The 9,114-nt window shown below is 40.2% G+C and overlaps 1 pseudogene; it reads left to right on the top strand.

Moving 5' to 3' along the window:
- Positions 1 to 706: 706 nt before the first annotated feature.
- LOC114628818 lies at positions 707 to 1,093 on the top strand (annotated as a pseudogene).
- Positions 1,094 to 9,114: the final 8,021 nt, after the last annotated feature.

Here is a 9,114-nt window from a genome sequence, read left to right on the forward strand (position 1 = left end):
GTATCAGCTCAGGGTATCCAGTCTTCATCTACTGAGCCAGATGAACTTGCTCTTGACTCCTTGATAACATTTACTCAAAACTCTAATTCTTGGACTCTTGCATCTTTGTCTTCCAAGTCTCTCTTCATGGACCACCATCACATCTTTCTAGACATGGGACTGATGTGAGCTGCCAGTAACAGGAAACCCTACTAACAGAGATAAGTGAATCAAGACAGCTTTTTCTTGCAGATGATGAGATGATACATAGCTTTGAAATCAGTTTAGTGGCTCACTGAAGCAAGGACCAGCATCTCTGAAACTCTCTTGCCCTTATCCATGCTCGTCCAAGGTAACCATGTGGCCGGTATGGCCCAGGCATCATATCTACATCCAAGAAAGGACACAGCAACTTTCCTCTCTTTATATACTTGTACTGTAGGGAAGGAGTTCTCTAGCAGAATTCTTACAGTTTCATTAGCTAGAAGTGAGTTGCACATCTGGCTTTAAGTCAGTAACAGTTCATCCTTTAGAGACCTGGAAGATGTCAACCTCCCGAGACTAAGAGGCTTCAACCTTCTACGCAATGGAATCAGTGTCATATTAGTGGGAAAAGGAAGGATTGGAGGGGCTCCTGAAGTGATTTCCGCTCCTTTTTCTGTGCGGCATTTCAGTCTGTCTGAGGTGGGCTGTTGTCAAGTCATGGCAAGGCCAACTCACGACAGCCATGATGGAGGCTGATGTGAATCCGAAGGCCTATCCCCTCTCAGATGCCCACCTCACCAAGAAGCTGCTGGACCTTGTTCAGCAGTCCTGTAACTACAAGCAGCTTCAGAAAGGAGCCAGTGAAGCCACCAAAACCCTCAACAGAGGCATCTTTCAGTTCATTGTGATGGCAGCAGACACCGAACCCTTGGAGATCATCCTGCATCTCCCTCTGCTATGTGAAGACAAGAATGTCCCCTACGTATTTGTGTGCTCCAAGCAGGCTTTAGGATGGGCCTGTGGAGTCTCCAGGCCGGTCATCGCCTGTTCTGTTACCATCAAAGAAGGTTCTCAACTGAAGCAGCAGATCCAGTCCATTCAGCAGTCTATTGAAAGGTTCCTGGTGTAGGCTATGGCCCCTGCCCTTTCCTGTCTACTCCCACCCTGTTTGTGTATCAAATTGTCTGTTAGCGTGTACTATTTTCAGCCAGTTTCTATTATATTGTACTACATCTGATTTTTGTATCTTTATTTTTGTCTTAACAGGGTTGTTTTTCACCATCTCCTCATTCCTTTCTACCATTTAAAAAATGGTCTTCCTTTAAAAAAAAATGAAATGAAATGATAGCCAAGAGAGGTGAAAGACAGAATGTCACCATTTAACAAAAGGAAGAACCAGGAGAAACTTAAGCCAGAGACAGTGTATACTTTCACCTGCAAACTTATTCCACTGGGCAGGGTAGGATAACAGTAACACTGGTCCCTTGTGTCTTTGATATAAGATCTCCATAAATGTTACTGTCGCTGAGGAACTTTCTTTGGGTAGCAGTCCCTCCCACCCCTTATCATTTGAAGAAATTTGATGTTAGGCCTATCTCCAGGTATCATTTGTTAATGTCCTGTGTGGTTTTGATGTATGTAACCTTATATTCTCTCCTATCTGAGGCAGTAACAGCTCAAAGGGATTCTGTGGAAATCATGGCTATTTGGCTGGAGCTTGCAGCTGAGACAGTGCTAGTGGGAAACCTCCTCTCCTTGGTAAATGGGGATTTCTTGTAGAGCCGCTTGACAGCCATGTTGGGAGCCCTTATTCTGTTCCTCCCATAGCATGGGTCAGGTGTATTCTCACTCACATGAAGAAAGTGATAACGTTCATTATTGAGCATCCTAGTAAATATGTTCATATTTCATTTTAAATGAAAAAAAAGGAAGGATTGGAGGAGAATGGATCTGCATTAGTTGCAGTTTGTGATCATAGATTCGTTCCTTTGCCCTCTTCCCATGTGTCATGCTCCCTGAACGCATGAGTCACAACCTGTCTGCCACGTTGTGATGTCAGTTCAAATCCTGCATCACCAGCCCTGGCCCAGCTACTGTTGTTTTAAGTGAAGCTTAACCAGAAAGATGCTACATAAAATAGACAATAAAATAGCAGATTCTCATCGGACAACAACAGAGACGAGGAAGGAGGCGGGGATGAATTTGTTTGTTGGGTTCTCCTGGACCTGGGGAAGGCAGCTCTTTGGAAGGGAAGCTGTTACTATCAGCCACACCTGCCAAGAATAGATGGAGGCTGGTTTTGGTTTCACCAGGAGCTCTTTTTATCTACTAAGATGCAGAGGACGATGCTAAACCAACACAACACGGATTCAGCAAAGCCTCCAGGGATGCTTTTTAGCTGCATATCTTCTTCTTCAGTACTCCAAATTGCCTCATAGCTCTTCTGTAAATGGCAGTAAAACCAGCCACGGCTCTAATAATCCCAAACAGATTTCCTCCTAGAAAACAAAACCAAACTGAAGAAAGGAATTAACAAGTCATTAAGTAGTTCTATCTCTCACTGTATATAGAGAGCCGGTCATTATTACTTTGCTTGGATTCCAGATCTTCCTAGAAACTGATGGCTTGGTCCAATGGTTTCCTGACCCAGGCTTCTCCATAGAACTAGCACTTGAATAGCTCACACAGCCTCTGTGAATTTGAGCATAAGTCTACCATGTGACATGCAGCAAGAAAAAGACACCCCAGAGCACTGTGTACAAACCAATCATGGTGGGGCCAGCGTGCACATTCACGCTCCTGTTTCCCAATCCCTGCTTTCCTACAAAGATAACAAACACAGTTCCTGCCCTTCGAGAGTTGTCCTGTGAACTCCAGTTGGTGGGAATACTTTTCCCAAAGACTCAGATTTTAGGTAGTTCTATTCCTGGGCTGAATGAAACGTGTGTTCTGGTTGGTCTCTTAACAGTTGACTGAGCTATACTCATGAAATTACTGGAATTCAGTCTGTTTTCACTGGAGGCCTGTATGTGTCCGTGTATATTTATTTAATATTAAAAACACATTTGTGTTTCATCTACTCAGTTACGATTGCTTTTTTTCCCATGAAAATTACTCATTCAAGCTGAATTAATCATATGAAACTCCACCGCTAGTAAATTCCTCATACATAGATGGAAGCCAGCTTGGCTGTGTGTTGGGGGTCACAGAAACTATGGTTCATTACCAACTATACAGTCATTTAAACATGACTGTCTCTACTAAGCCAAAATCAATTTCCTTTTAATTTCTCAAGCAAAACGTATTCTGGCATGCTTAGAAAAAAAAAAGACCAATTTTTAAACATCTCTTGAGGCTTTTTGATACATGTAAGCAACAGTGACAATAAAAACAACTCGAGGCCAGCCAAGGCCACATATTGCTCTTCTCACTGCGAGAATGGGGAGTTGGAGAGAATGATCCCATAACACATTTATTGAGCATTTACAGACATGTTAAGAAATGTTTATCAAATCCATACTGATGCTTAGAAAGTCTGGGACTACCATAGTGCTGGCTTCTGTGAGGCACAAGGAGACAGAGCAGGAAGATAAGACAGAGATCAAGTTAGGCAGGAGTCAGGCGGGACAGTGAGTAACATAATCCTAGTACTGACTCTGGAAGAGCACTGAAGGATGAGTATCACAGGTACAAGTTCAGCCTGGACCACTTAGGGAGACCCTGCATCAAATATAAATACATAAATACATAAGTCAACCAACCAAGAAATCATTATACAACGGACGGTCTTTGCCTAGTTGGTTGTACTCATCAAGGAATAAATAACAAAACATCAATGTAAGCAATTAATTGATTGATAGGGATGGGTGTTAGATTGTTTCCATACCTCTAGATACTATGGGCAACAGTAACAGCGCAAAGTTTGTTTAAGCGTCTAGAATAATAATGCATGCTTAATGAGGACTTTCAGATTTAAGGATGAAATCAATGAATTGTATGTTGTCATAGATTCGGGCTATTCGGGCGAAGCATGGATGTTTTATAAGAATGATCTCGTAGAGAAAAACTCAAACTAAGCCCCTGTATGAGGGGAGAAACTCAGATACATTCTACTAACATGGAATTGTTTACATCAGAGGAAGAGAATGGTTTAACAGGTCAAGAGATGAATAAAACTGATCCAGAGACAAGAAATGAAGCAGGAGAGAAAAGCCAGGTCTCAGGAAGTTTGAGTTTCTGCAGAGCTGAAATAGAGGGGCGGAAGGTAGTGAGTTTTTCAACACTTTCAGATCATGACTGCGTAATTAAGAAAATTGTGTAACATTGCCGCCATACGCATGCATATAAGCGTCCAGCCCAGCCTCCCGTATACTGAATTGTAAAATATCATGTGGTAATAATCTTACTACAATGAACTGTGATAGTTCTATTTCATTTCATTATTTCAAGGATGTTATTTTTCTCATGGATTTTGCAAGTGAGTTATGACCTGTGGTTTGACAAACAGGTCCAAACTAGGGCTGTGTTGGTGAAGTCCTTTGAAAGACAAAACAACATTTGGATTGCCCGAGCTTGTAAAAAAACTTATGGTAATCTGGCAGGTTGAGAGGTTTGCCCTCATAGGATCCATATGAGTAGACCCAAAATGTGAGGTACTTGTCACCTGGGTGAACTTAGGCAAGCTGGGGGGGGGGACCTTTCATTAAAACATCAGCCATCACAGTCCACAGAGATTGGAAGGGACAAGACACATATCACTGAGCAACAGAGGTGACAAGGAACCCTGTAAGATGCTACTTTCTGTGTATTTATACTACCTGGTTATGATTAAACGTTATAGTTATGTTATAGTTACAGACCTTGCAGAGTGTCATGGTTTGAATAGCCACTTGTCCCCACAGGCTCATGTGTTTGACTATCTGATACCCAGCTGGTGACATTGTATTGTTTAGACATAGCTGTCAGATATAAGGCAAATGGGGGGCAGGCAAGAGGGTCATGGCTCTATCATAGCTGACTGTCTGCTTCCTCATCTGTTACGATATGAGCAAGAAGACTCATGCTATTTTTTGCCGCTATGGACTCAACCACTTCAGATGCCACGCCTTCCGCCGTGATGGCCTATACTGTCTCAAAGCATGACTCCAATAAACACTTCAACATTGGCTGAATAAACACTTCAGCATTGGTGACTGTGATGACTGAAAAGTAAACCAACACAGAGGAAACAGCAGCAATCATCTGTGTAAAGAAAGAGACAAGCCCCACAGTACTATGAGCTCTGATAAAACAATTATCAAAAAGAGAGCCTGTAATTTGAAAGAGAGCAAGCAGGGGTATGTGGGAGGCTTTGGAGGGAGGAAAGGGAAGGGGAAACGATGTAATTGTGTTATTATAATCTCAAAAATAAGAGATGGAATTTTAAAAAATCCTAGAAAAACAATACCATCACCAGAGCCACAGTTAATAGCATGCACCTGTAGTCCCAGCCTGAGGGATGAAAACCACTGAGGTCTCAGAAATATAAGCCAGTCTGGGTAATATAGTGAGATCCTCCCTCAAAGCAGATGAATGAATGAATGAATGAATGAATGAACGAACGAACATGATGGCTCTAAAATCTTAATAGGTAATCACGCTCAATTTTCTTTGATAATTTTCAGAAATGTTTACCTATACCTCTCAACTATTTTCACTGATGGTACTGTAAGAGTTTTTCTGCTTCTTGAATCAGCCTTTTACAGATTTTGTTCTTTTTGAATAATCTACTTTTGGATTTACTCTTTCTGGTGTTTCTAGCCATAGTCTTTTATGAGCCCCAGGAGTACACATTCATTTATTTATGTTATTTTTTTCATTTTGAAAACTGTTGCATTTATTAGCAGTAGTTATCATATTACATAGTTATCCCCATAGCTCTGTTGCACAGTGACAACATCTTCATCTGGCTGAGTGTTTAGGATTTGAGAGAGGTCACACTCAGCACACAGCCAAAGAGATACACTGTATTTGTACAGAGTAAAGCATCCTGAAAGGGGCTGTCAGCTTAGAGCTGGGAACAGTGCCCAGTGTTTCTGACTGGAAACCAACCCTTAATATCCAACCAAAAATACATTTCCGCCTCTTAAAAATGTGAGCGTTCATAGATTTCTATGAAATACTAAATATTAAAGTTTTTTAAAGAATAAAAATAAACTTAAGTTCAATTATCTGAAATTCATTGGTATTCGCCAGTGATTCATAGATCTATAGGTAGCCGTTAGCTCTCACCCTTGAAAGCATACCGACATTCCAGATCAATGACTGTAGATAGGGACATGGAAGAAACTGTGTCACACAGGCAGCACAGGCTTGGGACAAAGTGGGACCTGGTGCTTTTCTTCTGTGTGACGCAGGAAGAGCTGAGAAGTTTTCAGTTCTTTACACCCCAGCTTGTTCAAAACCCAGGCGCTGCTCTCAGCGCGAATTAGAAAACCGAGAAATCTGCGTACACCTGAGTAGTGACTTTCTCTCTACTTGTTTCCTTTTGATCCTATCTGTTTTAAACAATGTTACAGAGAAATTTTCTTGGCATCACGATTTTCCCCAGGTTTGGTGTCTGTGGTTGTTCATATATTATGGCAGAAGTAGGCTTTTATATTCAAAATTAACTGCACAGTTGGAGAGTACAGTATAGGGGCATTTACACCACTCTCATTTCTCCCAAGAGTTTGCAACACACGCTGTTCATTAAATGTATGATGTAATTTCTTCTTTCTTACTCGTAGCCATTTTGTTTCTTTCTCTGATCTTACTGAGCCAGTAGACTTTGAACCCTATAATAGATAAGAACATAGAAAATGTATACCTTTGTCTCATTACAAATTTTAGAGAAGTGTTCTTAGTCCCCCAACCCTGCCCCATTCAATATAATGTTGCCTATAGGTTTGTTATATATAGCTTTTGTTGCGTTCCCTCTATTCTGAGTTTCTTCGGGGAAAATTCATCATGAAGTGATGCTAATGTTTGTTGAAGGCATTTTCTGTATTGAGTGGGAGATCATATGGTATCTGGCCTTAAGTCTATTTATGTGCTGAATTACACTTACTGCTTTTCCTATCTCGAGCCAACCCTGCATTACTGGAAAGAAACCTCCTTGGTCACTGTGCATAATGTTCATAATGTGTCCTTAAATTAGGTTTGCAAAATGAATATTGAGAATTTTTGCACCTATGTTCACCAGGGAGGCTGGCCTACAGATTCCTTTCTTTTCGGTGTCCTTATCTGGCTTTAGAATTGAGGCACTGCTGACTTTATAGGCTTGTTCCTTCCTTTTCTATTTTATACAATGGTTTCTGGAGCGTTGATGTAAATAGCTTTTACTTGTAGGTATTATAAAACTTTTCAGTGAATCTTTCTGGCTCTGGATTTTTTTTTTCTAATTGTTGCTTCAATCACATTGATTGCTTTGGAGATGATGTAGTTGTCAATACTGTCTTGATTTGATTTGATTTCTTTAGGTCATATGTGTCTACAAATTCAAGAATTTGTCTATTTCTTTTAGCTTTTCCAGGCTTTTTGGAATATATGTTTCCAACATATTCCCTAATTATTTTCTGGGTACAATTGGAATCTGTAGTATCTTCTTTTTAGCCTCTTGTATTATGAATTTGGATTTTCCCTTTTTCAATTTAATTAGTTTGACTAGAAATGTAACAATCTTATTGATTTTTTTAAAGTACCAGCTGTTTGATTGATTGATTTTAGGTATTGTTCTATTGCTCTCCGTTTTATTAATTTCTTTCCTGGGCTTTATTATTTCTTGCCATCTGCTTCTTTGGACTTTGGATTGTTCTAGTTTTTTCTCAGATTTTGAAATGCACCATTAGATTATTTATTTCAGAGCTTTCTTTTTTGTTTGTTTGTTTGTTTGGTTGGTTGGTTTTTTTGAGACAGGGTTTCTCTGTGTAGCCCTGGTTGTCCTGGAACCCACTCTGTAGACCAGGCTAGCCTCAAACTCTCGAACTCAGAGATCCGCCTGCCTCTGCCTCCCAAGTGCTGGGATTAAAGGCGTGCACCACCACCGCCCGGCCAGAGCTTTCTTTTTAATGTAAGTACTCACAGCTATAAAGTTTCCTCTGAAATCTACTGTATTAGATATCAGAATAGCTGTGCCATCCTGGTTTGGGTTTTCATTCACTTGGCAGGTTGTTTTCCATCCTTTGATGCTCAGTCTGTGGATGTCTTTACTGATGGTACTGATGGGGTATATTTCTTGGAGATGACAAAGAGTTGGATATAGGTTTGATGTTTGTTTATTTTTAAAATTCAGTTAGCCAAGACTTTTTTTTTTTAATTGGTGAGTTGAGGCCATTTACCTGTAAGGTTGTAATTGAAAGATGATTACTAATGTCTATAATTTTGTTGACTGTTCATCTGGTTGATTGGATTACTGTTTGTTTTTCCTTCTCTGTTAGGAGATTTCAGGATTACTGTGCTAGGGCAGTGCTTCTCAACCTATGGGTCTCAATCCCTCACAGGACTCACATATCAGATAACCTGCATATCAGTTACTTACATTGGGATGCATAACAGTTTTTAAATTATGGTTATGAAGTAGCAATGAAATAATTTTTATGATTGGGGGATCATCACAACATGAGGAACTGTATTATAGGGTCGAAGCATTAGGAAGGTTGAGAACCACTGTGGTACTGTGTTGGATGCCTTCCTACCCATTCACTGTTCAACATTGCTCTGATGAAAGTTATTCTTCCCAATAATCTCATGAGTGAGATTTTCTGTGTAGAGGGTTCCATTGAATATTTTGGAGTTTGATCTTCCTTAGTTTGTTCTTGCTTAAAATGTCTTTATTTCTCCAACAACTTTATAAAAGATAGCTTGCTGGATGTAGTAGTCTTGGTTGGCAGTTGCTGTCAAGGCCTGGAATATGTTACTCCAACATTTCTGGCTTTAAGGTGACTAATGAGAGTTCTGATATTATTCTGATGTTTTGCTTTTGTAAATGACTCAATATTTTCTCTTAAAACTCTTTTGTTTTGTTTTTTGGGTTTTTTGGTGTTTTCTTTTCTTTCTTCCTTTCTCTCTCTCTCTCTCTTTCTTTCTCTCTCTCTCTCTCTCTCTCTCTCTCTCTCTCCCTCCCTCCCTCCC

This window comes from Grammomys surdaster, unplaced genomic scaffold (assembly GCF_004785775.1).
Source record: "Grammomys surdaster isolate TR1022 unplaced genomic scaffold, NIH_TR_1.0 272, whole genome shotgun sequence".
Lineage (NCBI taxonomy): Eukaryota > Metazoa > Chordata > Mammalia > Rodentia > Muridae > Grammomys > Grammomys surdaster.